Source organism: Nerophis ophidion, linkage group LG22 (assembly GCF_033978795.1).
Source record: "Nerophis ophidion isolate RoL-2023_Sa linkage group LG22, RoL_Noph_v1.0, whole genome shotgun sequence".
Lineage (NCBI taxonomy): Eukaryota > Metazoa > Chordata > Actinopteri > Syngnathiformes > Syngnathidae > Nerophis > Nerophis ophidion.
Genome location: NC_084632.1, coordinates 44,971,380 through 44,997,764, shown reverse-complemented (window position 1 = coordinate 44,997,764; position 26,385 = coordinate 44,971,380). Strand labels below are relative to the sequence as shown.

Below are 26,385 nucleotides of genomic sequence, written 5' to 3'. Positions count from 1 at the left end.
ATGATGAAGTATGAGACATAGAATGGAGCTGCTATCCCCGTTTAAATAAGAACATCTCATTTCAGTAGGCCTTTAAATCTTCCTTTTCACGGCTGCACTGCCCCCGCTATGTGCACGAAAGCAAAGAACATTTCTCCAAGCAGGAAAAAAAAGGGCCACAAAAATGATGTATTGGTAAAATAATCTGAGTTTTCATTTGAATTGTTCTTCCGAGTAGAAAAAAAGATGGCACGTTAATAAGACTCCTGCTGCTCCTCCTGCTGCTGCCCTCGCAGAGTCCTGATCCTCAATGTCCGCTCCGTGTTTTGGCGCCGGCCCTGCCCTCAGCGCGCGCCCGCTCCCGGCAGCCTGCTCGCGGCCGCGCACTAAGTGGCTCCGCCTCCTGGAAGTCTGCCGCTCGCCGCCTCCTCCTGCAGCCGCTCAGCGCGCTCCGTGTCGGCCTTCAAACTTCCACGCGTTACACCCGCGGACGGAGCCACAGAACTGGGAGAAAACAAAGATAAACAAAAAAAACAACAACACTTAGCCATTACCTTTTTTATTTAAATTTAGTTTGGAGGGACACACGGAATGGTGTTGATGAGCGGACTGTGAGCGGCCGTCGCCATGGAAGTGTGCCCCGGGAAGAGAGGCGCGGGCCGGCCAGGAGGAAGACCCGCCGCCGCCTGACCGTCTCGCCCGTGGAAGAGAGACCATGTCCCGCAGAGGCTGACCGTCTCCCCCGTGGAAGAGAGACCATGTCCCGCAGAGGCTGACAGGAGCCTCCATCCCACTTCTTTTTCTTGCTTTTTCACTCTTTACTCCACTCTGACTTCAAGGTAGGTTCCTTTTAGACACTGATTGATTGGAACTTTTATTAGTAGATTGCACAGTTGACTTTTAATTCACCTGCTAAGTTTCAATTAGGTCTCAAGCGTGACTCAATGAAATAGTTTTTATTGAAGTTGATAAAGAGCAAATCAGTCAAGAAGAGTGTGTGTGCAACAGATGTGCAGGAAAAGCACACAAATAAAGCCATTGTTGCATTCTGGTGACCTGAGAAGAGATTTAATCATTGGACTGCAGCTACTTGTCCTCGGACTTGGAAGAAAAAGGGGAGAAAATGAGCCTTGAAATGCAATAATTAGTTTGCAGATGTGATGCGTCTAAATAATCAGTGCAATAGTACAAAGTGAGGGGAAAAAGCATGAAAAGAGTGCAAAAGTGGATGCTTAATTCTTGGGCTTTTGGCACATTTCTTTGAAAGATTTGTGAAGCGCGTGTGGAGCGGCACGCCGGCATGATGCTTGACAACCGCTCATCCATCACATGATTATTGCTCCCATTTACTCTCTTTTACACTTTGCAATGATTTAGGTCCATGAACACATCTTCATTTTTAGTGGACGTCACCCAATTATCTTTCCAGGTGTAGAAACAACACAAGTTTGTGGGTAAAGTCAGAAAAAGATGAAACAAGTGTTTCACCACGACTGAACATATTTAGTTGGAAACAAATCTTTGAGGTATTTTGTGCAATTAGTCTATTGGCAGCTTGGTCTCAGCCTTTGTGTTGAGTTGTGCCAGCAAAGCCGTGACTCACTACTCCGGGGTTTGGAGGCCAAAACCTGGCTGGGTTATTGACATCCGGTAAAAGATAAGTCCGTCTTATTTGCATTTTCTTTGGACCGTGTGCCAATTGTGTGTTTAACAATCTTTCATTTGGCCGTGTTTCACTTCTCCACAAGTGCCTCACTTCCATTTTCTCAACTCTTTCCACCCTTTCCAGGGGTATTATTTCCCACTGGCGCCGGGCGGCGTGAAAGAGGAGGGAGCGGGCGCCAGCTCATCCAAATTTGCGACATTTTGAGCTGTCGCTTGATTCTCTCCTCCACCCGCCTTCCGTCTTTCCTCTCACAATAGACAGCGGCGTCGCCGGATTGGCTTCTCTTGACGAATCGTAGGCTTTGAAGCCATCGCCACTCGGCTACGGAAGCCTGGTTGGGGGTTCTCCAGTCAGGTCGTTTGCTATTGATCTAATATCGAATGGCTGTTTGTTTGTGTGACCGTCCAAAGGATCTTGTCTGCCTCTTCACTAAAGTCTGGTATCTCCTTCCAGGAGCGAGGCCTCAGAAGTCCGCCTAGCAGGGAGTGGAAGCATTAAGATTTACGCCCCCGTGCTTATTTTGGCGTATAAATTGCGGGTGTAAACCACCTACATGGAGTCATACTGGGCGGATAACTACTCGCCATTAAAGGGAATAAACACGGCTGTAAAGAGGCCCGACTTGACAGAAGGCGCAGGTTTTTCCTCTTTCCCTTTCTTATGACTAATTGTATTTTACGATTGCTAATGGGTTAAAGACTATAGGGTGCTACTGTGCACAACGCCCGCCCACGTCCACCACCAAACATTTGTTTCCACTTCCCAAAAGGCCCTGCAGTGCAGAGAAGGGGGCGGGGGGGATTTGATTTGCGAAAGAAACTTCTAGCCTGCCGAAATAATTTCATAGCGAGACTCGTACAGGAGGTTCCATTCCAGCTGTGATGATGAGAAACAACATGGTTGTTAGCCACTGGCTCCGTGCGGCGTGTCCGCCGGCTGCTTGATGTCTGTGATATTTTACAACATGCTGTACACATCTTTGCCTCTCAAAGTGGGCGACTGAGCATTGGTCACGCCCAACATGAGGAAAGTAGAAAAAAAATGGACCGACACATGAAAGAACCCGCAACTGATTTGAAAAAGGACATACTTGAGATGAGTAAATAAATTGCATTGACGGGGGATTGTTTTGAATATTATCTTTTGTGTTGGTTTAGGAATAGTTTGTTGTGCAGCGAGTGTAAACAAGACTTATCATGCAACACTGTTTGGGGGAAATATTTCATTTGCCCATGTCAGAGGAGGCTGCGAGCAAACAGCAGTTGTTGCCGCTCCGCCGTAGCAGCGGGGAAATAAGGGGCATCTGCCCGGGGACGGGAGTCAGGTCTCGGCCGGATTATAGGAGAGAAGCACTTAAAAGCTCCTCTGTCGACAGGACAGTAAACATGGCCGACCGATATATCTGTCCGGGGCTATTGTGACTAATGACGCGTGACTAAAGTTTCTAGTAGTTCGGTGTCCTTTGTCGCTTCAAAGGGGAGAAAAATCCAAGGCTCTTCCCGTCTTTAGCGTTTGATTGATCAGGTCGCGCTTTTGGTAACTGAACAAAAAAATATGGGATGTTACCATTTTTTGTTGTTGCAATTTTTAATACAACAAATGTGTATTGTTTTGGGGTGAAAACTATTTCAAAGAGCCCCTAAAAAGAAAAAAATATATATATTAAAAAAAAAAATAATAACAATATATATATATATATATATATATATATATATATATATATATATATACATACACATATATATATAATTTAAAAATCACTTTTAGTTAGCAAATATTCAATATGAAATTATTTGCATTGGGCTTTTTTCTTGTTTTTTTTGCGATCAAAAAATATGTTTAGAAAATCAGTTTATGATAGGGTAAACAATTATTTCAAAGAGCCCTTAAAAAAATTATATTTGGTATGTACATATATATATATATATGTGTGTGTGTGTGTGTGTAATGTAAAAATCTGGTTTTATTATTAGATATTTGCTATTCAATTGTTCACTTTGGTGATTTTTGTAATTACAGTGGGGCAAAAAAAATAGAATGCAAGTACTGATGGAATCAGGTATTTCAGTGTATAAATAGGTATATATATATATATATATATATACACACACACGTGTATAAATACACATTTGCAGATGCACAAACAACTTTGTGACAGCGTTGGACAAAAGCAGACATAGTTTGCGTGTACTTTCTAAAGGTGTATTCCTCTCAAGGCGTCCGCTAAGTTGCCAGCGCACGGCGTGTGTCGAGGCTTTGTTCTCGCCCGCTCGCCGAGTCAGATTGAGTCTGGCCGAGGACGAGGACAATCCTGCTAAATTGCCTCCAAACTAAGATCATCAACCACAGAATGATCTGGGCTGCCATGTGAACACAGAATGATTGTTCAAGCTGACAGGAGGCACCATTTTTTGGTTGAAAGGTGGAATGAAGAAAAGAACAGTAAATGAGTGAAGTTCTTTGGAATGGACGAGCGTCCGTCCTCACCTCTGATGAGCTTCTTACGTGGCTTTTTTCTAGACTTGAAACAGAGAGAAGAGTATTGGAGTATTAATTTCCTGCAGTGAAGGATGGAACCTGCTGCGTTTATCTCCACTCTGTGTGGGCCACCAGAAAAGATGAGGTTTGTCTGCCTAGGCATCTCTCAGCTTCTTCTTCCCAGTCATTGAGCAAGCAGACGCCGTAAAGGAATGGTCCCGGCGTCCCTGATCCCAGCAACTTTGCTGCTAGTTGGCCTCCCCAGAAGAGAGCAAATGATATTTGTAATCTGCAGTTAGAATGTTGTGCTTGATTGGAATCTGGCAGGAGGTAAAGTGCAGCCTCAGGAGGCGTGTCTAATTGAGAAATGTGATGATAGTTGATCAGAAATATGCACAAATTAGCAGGAGATATTGCGTATTACCCGCACCTCGTCCAATATCATTCTGATAACAATATCCTCCCACCAGTTCAACACAGGCTCTTTAAAAAGCGGTCGACGGATTTTGCCAAAATAAAGGCCTTGAATGGCTTTACAAAGAAATACATTCTCAATCCAGAGGCATTCCAAAAATTAATACAATTGTAGGCCTGAAGAAAATAAACTCAAAAAGCGTCATTGATGATAATCGGCTTGGTCTTGGTCTCCGGCTTTCAAAATGGATGCATGAGGGTTGACTTCCTGCACGCCAACCAGCCTCAGAAGTCCATGAACAAAGTCAGCCTCTTGTCAGCCTTCCACAATCTTGGTCTCGCTACGAGCAGACTTGCAATCCTCCACCGCACCTTTTCCTGAGCGCACCTCGCTTGTCCGCACCAACAAGGAGACTTTCAAGTATTTGGGCTCAAAACCATCTGGTAGTTTCAAAGGTGTCCGAAGGCAAACGCACACACCTGCACATCTTGTCCAATCAGCCCCAGCGGACTTGGTGGCGTTATAGAATCTTTATTTTCATGCACCATATTCTTTAAAAGCAGCCTGCAATTACACACACGTGTGTGTTTGCGTGTGGACAACACGCCTAAACGCAGAAATAAGTACGCCTTTTTTGAGTGTCGTGTGGGCGTGGCCTAAAACTAATCATTTCGCTGGCTTTAATGTACACGTCACCTAAAAATCTTTGGAAGGGATGTCAGAACAAGCTGATTAATCACTATCTTTATTTCTACAACACACACCATTCAGATAATTAGAAGAAACAAGTAAACATTTCTCTAAAACAAATCATTTCCTTGTGTAATAGAAATAATGTTTTGTTAATGTTACATCATAGTCATCATATCACTACGTGCAATAATGTCTTGCACTTTACGTGTCCTCGTCTTATGCTGCAAATGCTGACTACACATTTCTGCAAAGACATTTTTTGGGGCAGAAATTCCATCCTGTAATATATTTGAAATGTGAGCTAAATTCCTATTCAACGTTTGTACTTAGTTCATTTTATGTATGCACTTTGCTGCGGTGACTTTGTAAAGATAGAAAGGATCATCTTATCTTATCTTATCTTATCTTACACAGAAGTACTTAAAGAAATTGAAACACAATAACCCTAAGGAAAGAATAAACCAAAAACTCGTGCAGGGGATAGCAAAATAAAATAGTGAATAAATGAATATTACATTTTTTTAATGTTATTTTTATGGAAATGTTGATAATAGCTTTGAGGACGTGGTAATATTTCATGATTAGTGAAGCAGTGTGTAGTTTGTGTTGCTGAACATGAATGATCATGTCATTAGTACAACCATGTTGTTGTGTCGGCAGCAGACTGCTATTGTGCTGTCTCTTTGCGTCACTCGCTGCCTTGGTCAGCCACAACGGCCTGAAGAGTTGTTGTTCCGACAGAGGTGCGTTGTGTGCGGCGACATCTTGACAAGGACTGTCGCGGCTGCACCTGCCGCCGCCGCCGTCGCCGCTGCAGAGCACGCCCACGCTCGGGCCAACCGGGCGAGAAGCGCTGAATAAAAACAGAGGAGGAAATGTGCGACTAGAAAAGGAGAAATGAAAGGGTGACCCCCGGGGGCGCCCGTTTAGTTCTGCTGCACTGCAAAAAAAAAAAAAGAGCCTGCCTGTAAAACCAAATAGGGTTCAAGAGAGTCGGCGTGATAAAAACTGACCGGTCTGGAGAGGGATTTCAAAGCCAGTTGACTCAACGTTAGTGCCAGAGTAAATCTCAAGCACACACACACACACACACACACACACACACACACACACACACACGTTTACTTGTGTAATGAGGACATTAAGAGCATTAAAATAAATGTGTGCTTATCCATCTATCTTTTTTTATATATATTTATATGTATGTATGTATATATATGTATGTATATGTACACATTTAGTGTATATTCACATACACAGTGTACACTAGTGCAGATATATTGAGGTAAAACTCAAAAAGTGAATACTTGAGAAAATAAATGAGAATATGGTGCAAAGGCTGGTTTAAAGCAACAATTAGATTTACAAAGTCAAACTAATATATGATGTGGGATAACAACATGCAACTATATATATTTCAAGACTGCTTTTAATATCATTTTGATGTTTATGGCTTGCAGCTTTTAAAAAACAACAACAAAAGAACCCAATTGAGAAATTCCTGAAAAGTTTGGGTTTTCATCAGATTTAAATAAATAAAAGCATATTTAGTTTTCTGTTTTTATTCAGTCATTGGTGGAGCTACAGATAACATTTGAATATTGTTTTGCAGTACTTTGGAAACGTTGTTGTTAAAATGTATTATACAAATAAAGTGGAGTGGATTTTGCCCCGAGTAGTAATGACTGGACCTCACATGTTGGTTTCACATTGGAAGTTCAACTGCTGACATGAACATGAATGAACTTTTTCAACACATTACAACACATTTGAGTATCATCTCTGTGTGGAAGAGTGTGTGTGTTGGAACATTGTATCATCTGTGTGGAAGAGTGTGTGTGTTGGAACATTGTGAGTATCATCTGTGTGTGGAAGAGTGTGTGTGTTGGAACATTGTGAGTATCATCTGTGTGTGGAAGAGTGTGTGTGTTGGAACATTGTATCATCTGTGTGGAAGAGTGTGTGTGTTGGAACATAGTGAGTATCATCTGTGTGTGGAAGAGTGTGTGTGTTGGAACATAGTGAGTATCATCTGTGTGTGTTGGAACATTGTGAGTATCATCTGTGTGTGGAAGAGTGTGTGTGTTGGAACATTGTGAGTATCATCTGTGTGTGGAAGAGTGTGTGTTGGAACATTGTGAGTATCATCTGTGTGTGGAAGAGTGTGTGTTGGAACATTGTGAGTATCATCTGTGTGTGGAAGAGTGTGTGTGTTGGAACATTGTGAGTATCATCTGTGTGTGGAAGAGTGTGTGTGTTGGAACATTGTGAGTATCATCTGTGTGTGTTGGAACATTGTGAGTATCATCTGTGTGTGGAAGAGTGTGTGTGTTGGAACATTGTGAGTATCATCTGTGTGTGGAAGAGTGTGTGTGTTGGAACATTGTGAGTATCATCTGTGTGTGTTGGAACATTGTGAGTATCATCTGTGTGTGGAAGAGTGTGTGTGTTGGAACATTGTGAGTATCATCTGTGTGTGGAAGAGTGTGTGTGTTGGAACATAGTGAGTATCATCTGTGTGTGGAAGAGTGTGTGTTGGAACATTGTGAGTATCATCTGTGTGTGGAAGAGTGTGTGTTGGAACATTGTGAGTATCATCTGTGTGTGGAAGAGTGTGTGTTGGAACATTGTGAGTATCATCTGTGTGTGGAAGAGTGTGTGTGTTGGAACATAGTGAGTATCATCTGTGTGTGGAAGAGTGTGTGTTGGAACATTGTGAGTATCATCTGTGTGTGGAAGAGTGTGTGTGTTGGAACATAGTGAGTATCATCTGTGTGTGGAAGAGTGTGTGTTGGAACATTGTGAGTATCATCTGTGTGTGGAAGAGTGTGTGTTGGAACATTGTGAGTATCATCTGTGTGTGGAAGAGTGTGTGTGTTGGAACATAGTGAGTATCATCTGTGTGTGGAAGAGTGTGTGTTGGAACATTGTGAGTATCATCTGTGTGTGGAAGAGTGTGTGTGTTGGAACATAGTGAGTATCATCTGTGTGTGGAAGAGTGTGTGTGTTGGAACATAGTGAGTATCATCTGTGTGTGGAAGAGTGTGTGTGTTGGAACATAGTGAGTATCGCACCTTTTTTGCAAGGGGTGCCAGAAGTTGGCAGAGCCGTCAGCGATTCTCTTCTGTCTTCCTGTAATGTTTGTCTGATCTTGAATGGGTTTGTGCGGAAAATTTAAATTTACCCTCTGGGATTAATAAAGTATATCTGATTCTGATTCTGATTCTGATCATCTGAGTGGAAGAGAGTCTGTGTTGGAACAAAAAGTGTTTCTCACATTTATGCCGGTCATTTTTGAACTAACTGAGACTGAATCCATTTTCAGCCTGCAGGCACATATTTCCTGGCCCCTGACCTAACTTCATAGTTGAGTGTAATTGCACCTTGGCTGGCTAATTGGTCAATAAATACGGCAACCTTGAAACCCAAATACATAAGGACATAAGACACTTTCGATACACACACAGAATTGTTTGATCATTTCCAAATCTAGCGTTTTGACTTTCAGTTTTGCATTGACACTGACTTAAGGCAGGGCTTCTTAAACTGGCTCTAGCTCAGGGGCCACTCGAAGGAAAGTCTCTTGGTAAGATCACAGAGTGATAACTTCAAAAATAAAGAATTGTTTCCATTGATTGAAAATAGATCAAGCACTTTCTAAAAATGCAGAAACACAAATAATCCTCTTGACAAAACACTTCAAGCTAGTAGACAATTCTGTGAAACAAAATGGTGCAGTTTGAAAACCCCAATGAACTTCGACCTGGTCTCAGTGGATCTCCAACACTTGAAGTCACAGCCTCACTGGGATTGAACAGAATAAAACTCTTTTGGGTATGAAATACCACGTATTATTCCTGTGCTAACTCAACAAACCATAAGTAAGGGACATAGAAAGGACATAAGAGGGTTGACTTACACTCTGCGTCCACTTTTCTCTTTTTTTGTCGCAAACATTTTGTAGCAACGAGGGTGGCAAGCAAGGTTTTATATTTCATTTGGGTCCAGGGGGAGCAGCCAGGCTTTACCGTCTACCTCTCGCTTGGCCCCCGTTGGCTTGCCTAACAGCATTTCTATTGCGACACCCAGTGGACACATTAGGAACAGCAGTTTAAACATTTCAGCTCATTTCTAGACTTTGCAAAGTCCTCTCGGAGGCCGGATCCTTATGTTTGCCAGCCCTCTCTACTGTGAGACATGTAGTCAGGTGGCTAAGAAGCGAGTACTTGCGGTGGCCACCAGGCAAACAAACTTTCTGCTTTCAATGCTCCCTCGCTGTGAATGCTTGTTTGTGTTTTCTGCTTGACTGCTGTCCACCTTGCTCCATCCAAGACCCCCATGAGGGATGTTTGACGGATGTATTTAGTATGTATTTATTTTGGAAGTATTTGTCTTTTCTGGAAGTGGACAGTGACAGACTGTAGGCGTGTAAGGACCAAGACTGGCATGAACACTGCGGTCCTTCAATCATAAACATCTTTCATGGGACTGATAAGTCAGCAGTTGATGACCACGTCAAAAGACTCATAACAGAAATTGGGAAGAAGACTACGACATGTCTGATCTAGTTCATCATGTTTTCTGCTCCTCTTTTCTTGTTCGCTTTTATTCTGTTGATCTGTTTTGCCTTTGTACCCCACCTTCCGCCCAATTGTAGCTGAGATAGGCGCCAGTGCCCCCGCGACCCCAAAAGGGAATAAGCGGTAAAAAATGGATGGATGGATGTTTTGACTTTTTGAATGTTTTTATTGATTTTATCATTTAACTATCAGTGATATGAAATGGTTTGGATGAAATGACTTTTGATAGCTTTATATTGCGCAGCCCCTGGGTAACAGTTTGTAAACCGTGCTATATAACCTATTTTCTGACTATACAAGCAACACCCACCAAAATTTAGAAAGAAAAAAAATTGGATTAGAAACCTCACATTTTTACAAGTTATTTACACAGAAATATTTTGTAAATGTTTATTTACATACCTTAGTTGTTTCCAAACCATGTCTGTAACACAGCAGTAAAACGGCTGATCAAACAAAACAGAAGTTATCTTCATGGAACTGCTAGCTGCGCAAGCTAGCTCTCCAATCAGTTAAACACACTCAATAACTCCACGCTGACATTTTGCTGAATTTACTGGGGAATTTGTTCAAGTGAAACAATACAAAAATAATGCTGTTGTAGGTTAATAATACTAACAGAGACACCCGTAAACGTATTTGCATCTTAGCTAATGCTAACGACGCTAGCTTGCTTACATTACCCTAGCATGCACAAATATGCATGAAAACACTCCTACAGACATCACGTGTGGGACACTTTAGTAAGGAAGAATAGTTTTAATTATATTGTAAAACTTACAAATGTTATCTTAGAGTGATGAATGGATAGTCCGTACAAGTAGAACCGCTATTGACGGCTAGAGGGTTGAACTGCACTTATATTTCCGGTTGAAATCACTAAATGGAAAGATAGCGCAGCACCTGCAGTGAGTGAACTCATCCATGACGACACCAAAGCACAAACAAAACATTTTTTCAGTGTATTTGCTTGTTTTTAAAAATAATAATATATATATATATTGGTATTATGGCAAGAATTATCCAGACTATTTTATTAGCCTCAGGGTTCAAAGTGTCGGAAAAAGTAGCGGCTTATAGTTAAGGTAAAAAAAGAACTAATGTAAGGTACATGCTCATAAGTGACAGCTTCCTACACGCATTGTTTGTGAATGTCATGTAAGTGTGAAGAGATGCAGCTTTGTGGGGATCACAAGGATGTTGATGTGATACCAAAGGTGTTCAGCGGCGATTGTTCTCACGTCGCCAGGAGATGAAACCTCATCAGTGTCTTGAAGATGGAGCCTCTCCTCTTCTACCGTGTGTCTGACAACAAGACATACAGGATTTGGAAGTGTGACAAATAAGTCTTTACAACTTTTACACACTGTTTTATGCAGCTGTAAAATCTGTCTATAAAAGCTGAAATGAGGTTTTGAGGAAGTATTTGGAGATGGTTGCTGAAAGCATTGGAAAGTCAGTGGGCCCACATTCAAGTCGCATGTTCAGGTCACTTCACCTGTTGCATTTATTCCAGAGCACAGGCGGCGTCCTCCTACTGTTGACTTCAAAGGGACAATACGTGTTAATGAACATTTAACATGGGAGATTGTAGCCGAAGAAGACAAACACATTAAAACAATACAGGGATTCATAATATTAAAAAAGTACAAATCCAAGATTTAGCTACCAAAGGTGCCGCTGTAGACACATCTACAGTATATGTACATATATATATATATATATATATATATATATATATATATATATATATATATATATATATATGTACATATATGTAAATATATATGTACATATATATGTACATATATGTATATATATACGTACATATATATATATGTATATATATAAAAACATATACATATATATACATATATGTATATATATATATGTATGTATACATATGTATGTATGTATGTATACATATGTATGTATGTGTATATATATGTACGTATATATGTATATATATATATATATGTATATATATATATATGTATACATATGTATATATGTGTATATATATGTATGTATATATGTATATATATATATATGTTTAAATATATATATATATATATATATATACATATGTATTTATGTCATGAATGCATACTACATACGTATTTTTATTGTTTCATGGAGGCCAGTAAAACTATTATATTTGCTTGGTTGGTGGAAGTTTATAATGTTCCAATTTGATACATCACATATTCTTCATTTCTCGTCACAACATTTCCAAAAAGGAGTAGGAAGAAGCAAAGCTTATTGAATCCTACCTCTTTCCTACTTCATAGCAATTACTAACAAACACCTATTTCATTCTTCTTCCCTATTTTCAACACCATTTACATCAAATGGTTGTAGATCTGACTGTTCTGGTAATAAAGAGATATGGTTCACCTTTCTTCTTCCTTGTACTTTGTAAACAATTGTAGTTAGAATAGCCTTGTGGCTCATATTAGTACATTGTTTATTAATCCATTCCACCATTTAACTCCACTTACTACTGTGCGAAAGGTGTTGAATGTTGTATGTGCGTACGGATGTTTTAAGTTAGATTGTTTTCTACTGTTATATTTGTCTTTTGTTGAGAAGAATGTTTGGCTAGCAGTTTATAGTTTGATTTGTACATCACTTTAGCCGAACTCATTGAATTTCAATGTTTTTGATGGAATAAATGAAGGGTTGGCATCTTCTCTCCGTCCAACATGATGTATTTGGGCTGTGCAATATGGCTGACAACTGTATCACAATATATGTTTCTTGAATTGGTCGACACAGATAATTATTGCCATTTTTATGACCTGTGGAAAATATGAACCAGCAGAAAAAAATGTAATAAATATCACCATTTTAAGTTCAAATGTATTGATTATAATCCCTCAGCTCTCAAGGCAGAAAGGAAATAGAATATCAGGGAAAAGCATCAGTAAATGTGAACACAATTGTAAAATCACAATTAACACTTAACACTAACCTCCCTGTGGGGCAAAAGTAAGGAATGTGGTAGACATTCCCACTAAAGTGTAACAAAATAGTGTGAACATGTAAACGGAGAGAAACCTTGGTCGAGTGCCAGGAAGTTAAGTAACATTTAAGTCTGGAAATGAATATTATTGGACCCAATTAATATTTTAAAGTAGCACATTAGTTATATTTTGTTATTTATTTGAATGATACAGTCCTGCACTTTAGTTCCAGCCTGTGGTTTCCGTCCATCCAAACAGGGATTGGACATAAGACCAGGTGAGCTGCCGTACTTCCTGTTTTATCCACTCTTTCTTTGCTCTCTGCAGCACTCAGTTCTCTTGTTTTGGCTCCGTACAAAAATGTCCGACAGCAAGATGGTGCCAACAGAAGTGTTAGTTGAGACGGTTTAGCGTGTTACTAGTGCCTTTGTTCATGCAACTAACAGAGTTTATTTCTGTACAAAGACATCTATATTCATCTCCAGTCCGCGGAGATACACATGGAGATGGTTTCATCGGCCCTGTGATGTATTATTCTCACTCATCTTTCTTGTAACACGGTTAGTGAAGGAAGTGTGCTTTTCTAGTCATATTTCTGCACAATAACTCAGAGATGGAAACACGAGTGAGCAGTGATTTCTGGTGTAAAACATATTTGGCTTCATTCTTTATAGAAGTATTTCTTGCCACGTTATGTTGTATATTTGTACATGAGATTTGTACTTTATTTTCTCATCTTTTATTCCTCCCAACATGTGATCTCTGTCCCCCGTCCCGGTCTACTCCTGATTCAGAGGAGCTCCATGAGTTGCATTATTGCAGCAGAGTGGTGAGAGTGCGTCCGCCGTGGAAAAAGCAAGAAAAAGGCAGCATAAAGAGGTCAATCAAACAGCGCGGGAGAGAGAGAGAGCGCGGGGGAAAAAAGCTTTTTCTCTGGTTGCAAAAGGTGGAGGCTGGCGGCATCCATCAGGCCGGGCTGATTACGCTCCAGGCTGACCTGATGCAGGTCCGGTGGCTGGACACTTAGTGGGAAGAGGCCCAGGACTGTTTCTCCTGTTTTGCATATGGAGCTTCTTCTACCTGAGCTGTGAGCAGACACTGGAATGTTGAACGCCCCCAGCTCACCTGCGTGCTGCAGAATGCTGACATCTAGGCTCACATCTCCTTAGCTCATCCTTCTCATCGGCAAACAAGACAGATTTAGGAACAGAATGTGAACGTGGTTACAATCTTAGTAACTTTCACTTTTCAAGGATTTTGTGCAATCACTTTTACAACCACATCTTTTCCCGTTGGAAACAAAGACAGAAAAGGGCAAACATTTGGGTCTCCTTTGCTTCCACGGGTTTTTCAGCGCCAGTAGATCCTAAACTTCTTTTTCACTCTTTTATGCTCCTTGCTACACTATTTCTTTCACAGTCCACTATCTTGACAAAGCATTACCGCCTTTGTCGCCAGATACAAATGTGGTTTATGTCCACATACGTCGGAGACCTGGGTTGGATTTCAACAGATCGGAATTAAGGGTGTACATCTTTGGGGATTTAATAATTCTAGTAGATTCCAATTCCTGGGGTGACCATTCGATTCAGAATTGATTTTTGATTCCACGCGATTGTCGATTCAAACCCATTCTCGCAATGTGCTATTTGGTAAAATATTACATTGTACAATAATAATAATAGCAACAGATTACAGATTAGCAAATATTCTTCTGGTTGTATGGAAATTACTTAAAATTGTTTTCATATTAGTTGATCTAAATGGTCCCTAGTGTGTGAATGTTGTCTGTCCATCTGTGTTGGCCCTGTGATGAGGGGACGACTTGTCCAGGGTGTAACACACCTTCCGCTTGATTGTAGCTGAGATAGGCACCAGCGCCCCCCGCGACCCCAAAGGGAATAAGCGGTAGAAAATGAATGGATGATTTGAATATTTAAAAAAAAAATATATATATATATATACTGTATGTATGTATGTATATATATATATATGTATATATATATATATATGTATTGGGGTGTAGGAAAAAATGTATTCAAATTCGAATCGCAATTCTCACGTTGTGCGATTCAGAATCGATTCTCATTTTTAAAAAATCGATTTTTTTTTTTTTTTTATTTTTTTTTTATCAATCCAACAAACCAATACACAGCAATACCATAACAATGCAATCCAATTCCAAAAGCAAAGCTGAGCCAGCAACACTCAGAACTGCAATAAACAGAACAATTGAGAGGAGACACAAACACCACACAGAACAAAACAAAAGTAGTGAAACAAAAATGAATATTATCAACAACAGTATCAATATTATGATTTCAGCAAAGCAGTGATTAAAAATCCCTCATTGACATTATCATTAGACATTTATAAAAATAATCAAAAAGAACAATAGTGTCACAGTGGCTTACACTTGCATGGCATCTCATAAGCTGGACAACACACTGTGTCCAATGTTTGCACAAAGATAAAATAAGTCTTATTTTTGCTTCCTTTAATAGTTCAAACAAATGTACATTATTGCAATCAGTTGATAAAACATTGTCCTTTACAATTATAAAAGCTTTTTACAAAAATCTACTACTCTGCCAGCATGTCAGCAGACTGGGGTAGATCCTGCTGAAATCTATGTATTGAATCAATACACAATCCTTTTATTGAATCAATACACAATCCTTTTCAATTGGGAAAACATTGTTTTTGAATCGAGAATCGTGTTGAATTGAAAAAAAAATATCAATTTTGAATTGAATCATGACCCCAAGAATCGATATTGATTTGAATCGTGGGACACCCAAAGATTCACAGCCCTAATATATATATATATATATATATATATATATATATATATATATATATATATATATATATATTTATACACTTTTTTTCGTGATTCTTATGCATCAAAATTGTAAATCGATTAATAATTTTCTTTAAAAAAGTAATTTTATATATATATATATATATATATATATATATGTATGTATGTGTATGTATGTTTTTTATACTTTTGAATATTATAAATCGATTTAGGGTCAGGATGATTAAGAATCGCAATTTGGATGTGAATTGATATTTTTCTTGGCCCCTAACATAATGGTATTGTTTACATAACATAATGGTATTGTTTACATAACATAATGGTATTGTTTACATAACATAATGGTATTGTTTACATAACATAATGGTATTGTTTACATAACATATTGGTATTGTTTACATAACATAATGGTATAGTTTACATAACATAATGGTATTGTTTACATAACATATTGGTATTGTTTACATAACATAATGGTATTGTTTACATAACATAATGGTATTGTTTACATAACATATTGGTATTGTTTACATAACATAATGGTATTGTTTACATTGACAAACACATCGCTGTCACACATGGCAAAACATGCTGATTGGTCCTGCAGTTTTTTCCTGCCCGTCCTTTTCCTCGACATCTTCTGCGATACGCGCAATGAAAGTGAGCGTTGTTTCCAAAAGATGAGTTGCAAGTGCAAACACAATGTGCAACGTCGCTTCTTGTATGCTTGCATGTTCGAAATAAACTCCAACTCAACTCTGTGGCCATTGTCCGCTACAACGACTGCACATAGGAAGCTAACACGAGCAGTGGGAAACACCACCCTCTAGGGTTTGGAAAGAGAATTGCGAGTCAAGAAGGAGAAAATGAATCAAGAGGCCTTCAGGCTACATTTCAGCCTTGAGTCATCATGAGGAAAATGACCAAGCTCTCCTCTGCACGCATTCAACTTAAATGAAAGTTTGTGCCCAGATAGAAATGTTTAATGAAGCTTTGGTACAACTGGAGCGTGCAGTTAATAGCCTCAAAATAACCGGCTAATTGCTGCCCGGGATATTTTGGGCATGTTGGACAAAAGAGGGATGACAGAATATTTCTTTGCTGGCAGTGTGTTAGCGTTTCTAAGCTGGAGAAGTCACACACATTTCAAGGATGCTGAGAGATCCTGAACAGACTTGGACTTGGAACGGCATCATGATATCACTTTGTGTTGTGCATGTTCCCCGTAGGTGTGACCTAGAAACGGCCTCATCATACTGCTCTTTATCTTTCACACTCTGAAGGTATCTTCTGTTGACAGCCTCAGCTCAGCTTCTCTGCTGCTCATACCTTGGCCTCAGTGCCCAAAACACAGTCCACAAAGTCCAGCTTGGCGGAGTTTCTGCCACCGTTCAGACCTCACACATATCCTCCAGGCTTTTCTTTCCATATGAACTTTGTGTATTTCTTCATACGGATTTAGAGTAAAACACTAAACCAAAATGTGCTCCTGCCTTCGGCTTGTGTTTATCTCAGTTGGCGCCACTCATCCCCGCACTGGGGATAAAAAGTACCAGGAGTTAGACAATCCAAACAGTGATGATACCCATGTCAAAGTGGAGCCCACAAACCCAGTAGATGGAGGAAGTTATGATCTTGTGTTACTACTTCAGATTAAAAGCATGCCAATAAGTTGTTATTATCCTGCAATAAGTTATCATCCTGCAATAAGTTGTTATTATCCTGCAATAAGTTATCATCCTGCAATAAGTTGTTATTATCCTGCAATAAGTTATCATCCTGCAATAAGTTATCATCCTGCAATAAGTTATCATCCTGCAATAAGTTGTTATTATCCTGCAATAAGTTATCATCCTGCAATAAGTTGTTATCATCCTGCAATAAGTTGTTATCCTGCAATAAGTTATTATCCTGCAATAAGTTATCATCCTGCAATAAGTTGTTATTATCCTGCAATAAGTTGTTATTATCCTGCAATAAGTTGTTATCATCCTGCAATAAGTTGTTATCCTGCAATAAGTTATTATCCTGCAATGAGTTGTTATTATCCTGCAATAAGTTGTTATTATCCTGCAATAAGTTGTTATTATCCTGCAATAAGTTGTTATCATCCTGCAATAAGTTGTTATCCTGCAATAAGTTGTTATCATCCTGCAATAAGTTGTTGTTATCCTGCAATAAGTTATCATCCTGCAATAAGTTGTTGTTATCCTGCAATAAGTTATCATCCTGCAATAAGTTGTTGTTATCCTGCAATAAGTTATCATCCTGCAATAAGTTATTATCCTGCAATAAGTTATCATCCTGCAATAATTTATCATCCTGCAATAAGTTATCATCCTGCAATAAGTTATCATCCTGCAATAAGTTGTTATCATCCTGCAATAAGTTATTATCCTGCAATAAGTTGTTATTATCCTGCAATAAGTTATCATCCTGCAATAAGTTGTTATCATCCTGCAATAATTTATCATCCTGCAATAAGTTATCATCCTGCAATAATTTATCATCCTGCAATAAGTTGTTATTATCCTGCAATAATTTATCATCCTGCAATAAGTTGTTATTATCCTGCAATAAGTTATCATCCTGCAATAATTTATCATCCTGCAATAAGTTGTTATTATCCTGCAATAAGTTATCATCCTGCAATAAGTTATCATCCTGCAATAAATTGTTATTATCCTGCAATAATTTATCATCCTGCAATAAGTTGTTATCATCCTGCAATAAGTTATCATCCTGCAATAAGTTGTTATCATCCTGCAATAAGTTGTTATTATCCTGCAATAAGTTATCATCCTGCAATAAGTTGTTATCATCCTGCAATAATTTATCATCCTGCAATAAGTTATCATCCTGCAATAATTTATCATCCTGCAATAAGTTGTTATTATCCTGCAATAATTTATCATCCTGCAATAAGTTGTTATTATCCTGCAATAAGTTATCATCCTGCAATAATTTATCATCCTGCAATAAGTTGTTATTATCCTGCAATAAGTTATCATCCTGCAATAAGTTATCATCCTGCAATAAATTGTTATTATCCTGCAATAATTTATCATCCTGCAATAAGTTGTTATCATCCTGCAATAAGTTATCATCCTGCAATAAGTTGTTATCATCCTGCAATAAGTTGTTATCATCCTGCAATAAGTTGTTATCCTGCAATAAGTTATCATCCTGCAATAAGTTGTTATCATCCTGCAATAAGTTATCATCCTGCAATAAGTTATCATCCTGCAATAAGTTATTATCCTGCAATAAGTGTTATCATCCTGCAATAAGTTATCATCCTGCAATAAGTTATTATCCTGCAATAAGTTGTTATCATCCTGCAATAAGTTATTATCCTGCAATAAGTTGTTATTATCCTGCAATAAGTTATTATCCTGCAATAAGTTGTTATCATCCTGGCGTGAAGTAAGTGAGTGAAATGAAACATCAGCTTTCATTTCCACAACCACTTAGTGGCAACATGTTGACACAATCTGATGAGGTCAAAAGCAAGAGCGGGATAAAAAAAAAAAAGATTTTTAAATAACCATTTTGTCTGATATTGAATGAGTTATTTCTCAGCTGCAAGATACACAGAAATGTGGAAACGTCATAAATGATCCTGATTGCTCTGATATTGGGCAATATTTAATTTGTCTACTTTGTAAATTTGAGGACATAAATTTAGTAGCTTTATAAATTGTCTTAACCTCAAACCAAATCTGGAACATTATCATCAAAAATCATTTAGAATATTATATGTACATTATATATATATATATATATATATATATATATATATATATATATATATCCACACACACACATTGTATATATGTATATACAGTATGTATATATGTTATTTATGTATGTTTATGTACATACATGTATATAAATATATATACACACATACATATAAATATTGACATACATATATACATTAATGTATATATATGTTATATATGGATGTTTATATACATGCATATATATGTATATATATGTATATATGTATGTATGTGTGTGTGCTACCAAGCTACACATCACCAAATAATCCTCAGTGGAAGTGGCTGACATGATACAAATGTGCTGATGAAGTGACGCACTTGACTAATTAACTTGACACCTGACAGGTGTGTCTAATTAAACGTGTGTTTTGCTGTCCCGACTGACGCATGTTATTAATATTTCATTCTCTTGTCAACATTGACTTTATCTTCCTCTCCTGCCTGTCACCAGCAGAGTAGAAATGACACTTGGCGGCTTCATCCCCGCTCCTAAGCGGCGGTCCAAAAGGTGACACCTGACATTCTTCTGCTTTGTCCCAATTTGTTGGAGGCTTGCAACCACTCAGGTATTCAAAGTGGCGGGAGATACTTCCCAAGTGTTTTCGCTCTGCGCTGGACGGCCTGATGTAGTTTCCTTAGATTCCTTCACAATTATTCAGCCAAGCGAAGAATCAAAAGGTATTATTCTACTTCCTCTCTGCTTATCAGCCGCAAGCAAACAGGTATTACAGGTGGAACAGGTGATTGCTGTCCGGCTGTGGCATGATAACACAGACAATGAATGCAAAATAATTCAATCATATTTCTTTCCCCTCTTCATTCACACTGTGATGGCTGCCTTTTATTCCTCCTGTCGTTTACCTGTCTTGTCATTTACCTATGTTGTCATTTACCTGTCTTGTCATTTAACTATGTTGTCGTTTACCCCGTGTTGTCGTTTACCCGTGTTGTCGTTTACCCGTGTTGTCGTTTACCCGTGTTGTCGTTTTCCTGTCTTGTCGTCTACCTGTCTTGTCGTTTTCCTGTGTTGTCATTTACTTGTGTTGTCGTCTACCTGTGTTGTCATTTACCTGTGTTGTCATTTACCTGTGTTGTCATTTACCTATGTTGTCATTTACCTGTGTTGTAGGGCTGGTCGATATGGCCTTTTTTTAATATATTGATATTTTTAGGCCATATCACAATACACGATATATATCTCCATATTTTGCCTTGGCCTTGAATGAAGACTTGATGCATAAAATGACAGCAGTTTGATGATTCTGTGTGTCTCCATTCAAACATTCTTCTTCATACTGCATCAACAGATGCTACTTTGAAGGAAATCACAACTAAGTCAATTGACCAACACTGTATTTATGAAACAGTTATTAGCAGGTGACTTTTCAAATGATGCTACATATTAGCAGTAATGCTACTTCTGGTAGCAACACTTGTGCCCCACACTTGACAAATGAAAGTTGTCTATTCGACATATTCCCACTTGAAGCCAAACCACCGCCCGACGATGGACCCCTGCTGTTTTTTTAAGGAATTAATTATTCCTTCATTTGTTACCAGATTTGCAACTTCTTTCTCTTGTATTACCACTCGTACCTCTCAGCTAGCATCACAGCTAACGTTGCCCACGCTGCTACCTCTCTGCTGGGCGAGGGCGTATACGTATGTCACCTATGTGACCTATGTGACGTATGACGTGACAGTAGGTGACCTATGTGACGTATGACGTGACAGTAGGTGACGTATGTGACGTATGACGTGACAGTAGGTGACGTATGTGACGTATGTGACGTATGACGTGACAGTAGGTGACGTATGTGACGTATGACGTGACAGTATGTGACGTATGTGACGTATGACGTGACAGTAGGTGACCTATGTGACGTATGACGTGACAGTATGTGACGTATGACGTGACAGTAGGTGACGTATGTGATGTATGACGTGACAGTAGGTGACGTATGTGACGTATGACGTGACAGTAGGTGACGTATGTGACGTATGTGACCTATGTGACGTATGACGTGACACTATGTGACGTATGTGACGTATGACGTGACAGTAGGTGACGTATGTGACGTATGACGTGACAGTAGGTGACGTATGTGACGTATGTGACGTATGACGTGACGTACGTGACGTATGTGACGTATGACGTGACAGTAGGTGACGTATGTGACCTATGTGACGTATGACGTGACACTAGGTGACGTATGTGACGTATGACGTGACAGTAGGTGACGTATGTGACGTATGACGTGACAGTAGGTGACATATGTGACGTATGTGACGTATGACGTGACAGTAGGTGACGTATGTGACGTATGACGTGACGTACGTGACGTATGTGACGTATGACGTGACAGTAGGTGACGTATGTGACCTATGTGACGTATGACGTGACACTAGGTGACGTATGTGACGTATGACGTGACAGTAGGTGACATATGTGACGTATGTGACGTATGACGTGACAGTAGGTGACGTATGTGACGTATGACGTGACGTATGTGACGTATGACGTGACGTACGTGACGTATGTGATGTATGACGTGACAGTAGGTGACGTATGTGACGTATGACGTGACGTATGTGACGTATGACGTGACGTACGTGACGTATGTGACGTATGACGTGACAGTAGGTGACGTATGTGACCTATGTGACGTATGACGTGACACTAGGTGACGTATGTGACGTATGACGTGACAGTAGGTGACGTATGTGACGTATGACGTGACAGTAGGTGACATATGTGACGTATGTGACGTATGACGTGACAGTAGGTGACGTATGTGACGTATGACGTGACGTACGTGACGTATGTGACCTATGTGACGTATGACGTGACACTAGGTGACGTATGTGACGTATGACGTGACAGTAGGTGACGTATGTGACGTATGACGTGACAGTAGGTGACGTATGTGACGTATGACGTGACAGTAGGTGACATATGTGACGTATGTGACGTATGACGTGACAGTAGGTGACGTATGTGACGTATGACGTGACGTACGTGACGTATGTGACGTATGACGTGACAGTAGGTGACGTATGTGACCTATGTGACGTATGACGTGACACTAGGTGACGTATGTGACCTATGTGACGTATGACGTGACACTAGGTGACGTATGTGACCTATGTGACGTATGACGTGACACTAGGTGACGTATGTGACGTATGACGTGACAGTAGGTGACATATGTGACGTATGTGACGTATGACGTGACAGTAGGTGACGTATGTGACGTATGACGTGACGTATGTGACGTATGACGTGACGTACGTGACGTATGTGATGTATGACGTGACAGTAGGTGACGTATGTGACGTATGACGTGACGTATGTGACGTATGACGTGACGTACGTGACGTATGTGACGTATGACGTGACAGTAGGTGACGTATGTGACCTATGTGACGTATGACGTGACACTAGGTGACGTATGTGACGTATGACGTGACAGTAGGTGACGTATGTGACGTATGACGTGACAGTAGGTGACATATGTGACGTATGTGACGTATGACGTGACAGTAGGTGACGTATGTGACGTATGACGTGACGTACGTGACGTATGTGACGTATGACGTGACAGTAGGTGACGTATGTGACCTATGTGACGTATGACGTGACACTAGGTGACGTATGTGACGTATGACGTGACAGTAGGTGACGTATGTGACGTATGACGTGACAGTAGGTGACATATGTGACGTATGTGACGTATGACGTGACAGTAGGTGACGTATGTGACGTATGACGTGACGTACGTGACGTATGTGACGTATGACGTGACAGTAGGTGACGTATGTGACCTATGTGACGTATGACGTGACACTAGGTGACGTATGTGACGTATGACGTGACAGTAGGTGACGTATGTGACGTATGTGACAAGGTGTGCTTGTTTTTAGTGTGTGTGAGAAGGAGAGACAAGAAAGAGTGAGAAGAGTGTGTAGTGTAATGCCCGCAGCAAAAAGCAACTGCGTGAGAAGGTGTAGTCCAATATCACCATGTAGTCATTTTCTATATCGCACAGAGACCAACCCGCGATGTATGGCATATATCGATATATCGCCCAGCCCTACTGTGTTGTCATTTACCTGTGTTGTCATTTACCTGTGTTGTCATTTACCTGTGTTGGGTGGAACAAAGTGAAGCCACACCTCTTTCATCCTCCCATGAATGTAGATCTAGAACTTCTCTGTCAGTGACCAAACCTAAAGTTGCTTCATTGTGGATCAGCACCTTAGTGATTAAAATGGAGGCTCGGAGGGGCCAGCTAGTTTGCATCACAATCCACCACCCTGTCCTGATGTTATGTTAATGTCCACTGAGGGCCCCTAAAACCTTCCTGGGGCGGCCAAGGGAGCTGTGACACAAAAACTGCTGGGGGGGGGAATCTAATGGCACATCTTGGACTAGAGCTCCACCGATCAGGGCCGATACTAACAATTAGTAGTCAAGGAGGCCGATAACTGATATTTAAAGCCAATATTTATTTGAAGTAGTAGTACCGTATTTTCTGGACTATAGAGCGCATCGGTATATAAGCCACACCCACTATATTGAAAAAAAAAATTAATACATATGTATGTATTTTCCAAATATAAGCCGCACGAGACTATAAGCAGTAGATATATACGTTGTGAAATGAGTTATTTACAAATAAATATTCTGTAAATGTTTATTTACATACCTTAATGGCTTCCAGACTGTCTCTGTAACGCGGCAGTAAAAGGGCCAATCAAACAAAACAGAAGCTAAACACTCCTGGCTAGCTCTCCGATCAGCTAAACAGACTCAATAACTCCACGCTGACGTTTTGCTGAATTTACTGAGGAATTTATGAAAGTGAAACAATACAAAAAGAATGTCATTGTAAGTTAATGATACTAATACGGACACTCGTAAGCGTGTTGGCATATTAGTTAATGACGCTAGCTTGATTACATTATGATAGCAGGTACAAATATGCATGAAGACACTCCTACAAACATCACACATGGGACACTTTAGCAAGTAAGAAATGTTTTAGTTATATTGTAAAACGTACAAAAGTTGCTTGGAGTGATGGATGAAGAATCCGTACGAGTAGAAAGGAGGAGTAGAAGACTGAACAGAGCTTGTATTTGCGTTTGAAAGAAGGCGGTGGAAGGACACTGACACCTGCCATAATCCAGCAAACTGGTCCATAGCGCTAAAACTAAAACCTCTTCTCAGTCTGTTTGCCTGTTTTTTACTTATTTTTTTATTTGCATAATGGCCGTCAGCAAAGACGAATCCATAAATTAGCCAAACCTCGGGGTTGAAAAAGTAGCGGCGTATAGTCCGGACTTGACAATAGATGTCATTAAAGATCAGAAGAAGGCTTGAAGAGGTTTTCTTCTGAGTAAAGGTGGGCCAGTAGTGACGTCATGTTTGAGGCACTTTTATTTATCAGCACAAAACATCCACCATGTTTATAGTTGGGACGCCGTGGCGCAGTGGGAGAGTGGCCGTGCGCAACCCGAGGGTCCCTGGTTCAATCCCCACCTAGTACCAACCTCGTCACGTCCGTTGTGTCCTGAGCAAGACACTTCACCCTTGCTCCTGATGGGTGCTGTTTAGCTCCTTGCATGGCAGCTCCCTCCATCAGTGTGTGAATGTGTGTGTGAATGTGGAAGTAGTGTCAAAGTGCTTTGAGTACCTTGAAGGTAGAAAAGCGCTATACAAGTACAACCCATTTATTTATTTATTTATTTATAGCGTGTCTAAGAGGAGCGTCAACATTTGCATTTCCAAATATGGAAAATCTCCTGGGAAAAAATGTAATATCTCTACATCACAATAACTCACCTTCTGCTCAATGTTGACACTTTGTTTCCTCCTGACAAGTTGTCAACATTTCAATAAAAACAATTCTGGGCTCATTCACGTAGATTATACTGGAGACCTTTTTCAAGATGTCTGACATCACTTTTTCTGGATGATACAGAAAGTAGGAGAATGTTTTGAGCTGCTGCCTCACCTTCTTGACTTATATAACATTCTCCTATTTTGTCAAGATATATACACAACATTTTGATTTTTGGCAGCTAGTATCTTTTTTGGTTCTTAATCCATCCATCTCTGTTGCGTTATTTGATTTATGATTACGAAGCCACGCTGTTGTAACACGTGCTGAATGTGGCTTGGCCTTGTCTTGCTGAAATAAGCAGGGGCGTCCATGAAAAAGACAGCTCTTAGATGGCAGCATATGTTGTTCCCAAAAGCTGTATGTACCTTTCAGTAATTATGGTGCCTTCACAGATGTGTAAGTTACCCATGTCTTGGGCACTAATGCACCCCCATACCATCACACATGCTGGCTTTTACACTTTGCGTCAATAACAGTCTGGATGGTTCACTTCCCGTTTGGGTCTGGATGACACGGGTGTCGAATATTTCCAAAAACAATTTGAAATGTGGACTCGTCAGACCACAGAACACTTTTCCACTTTGCATCAGTCCATCTTAGATGATCTCGGGCCCAGAGAAGCCGGCGGCGTTTCTGGATGTTTGTTGATACATGGCTTTCGCTTTGCATAGTAGAGCTTAAACTTGCACTTACAGATGTAGCGACCAACTGTATTTAGTAACAGTGGTTTTCTGCAGTTTTCCTGGGCCATGTGGTGATATCCTTTAGAGATTAATGTCAGTTTTTGATACAATGCCGTCTGAGAGATCGAAGGTCACGGTCATTCAATGTTGGTTTCCGGCCATGCTGCTTACGTGGAGTGATTTCTCCAGATTCTCTGAACCTTTTGATGATATTATGGAGCGTAGATGTTGAAATCCCTAAATTTCTTGCAATGTCACTTTGAGAAGTGTTGTTCTTAAACTGTTTGACTATTTGCTCACGCAGTTGTGGACAAAGGGGTGTACCTCGCCCCATCCTTTCTTGTGAAAGACTGAGAAGCTGTTTTTATAGCCAATCATGGCACCCACCTGTTCCCAATTAGCCTGCA

At 39.9% G+C, this 26,385-nt stretch overlaps 1 protein-coding gene across 12 annotated transcripts in view; it reads left to right on the top strand.

Annotated features, from left to right (window-relative positions):
• Positions 1 to 388: 388 nt before the first annotated feature.
• The window catches only part of adgrl2a (adhesion G protein-coupled receptor L2a), a 185,435-nt gene continuing 159,438 nt past the window's right edge, over positions 389 to 26,385 (top strand). For all 12 annotated transcript variants that reach the window (XM_061883989.1, XM_061883987.1, XM_061883988.1 and 9 more), the window contains exon 1: positions 389 to 818. The gene's annotated coding sequence lies outside the window, so the exon portion shown is untranslated. The remainder of the gene's footprint in view (positions 819 to 26,385) is intronic.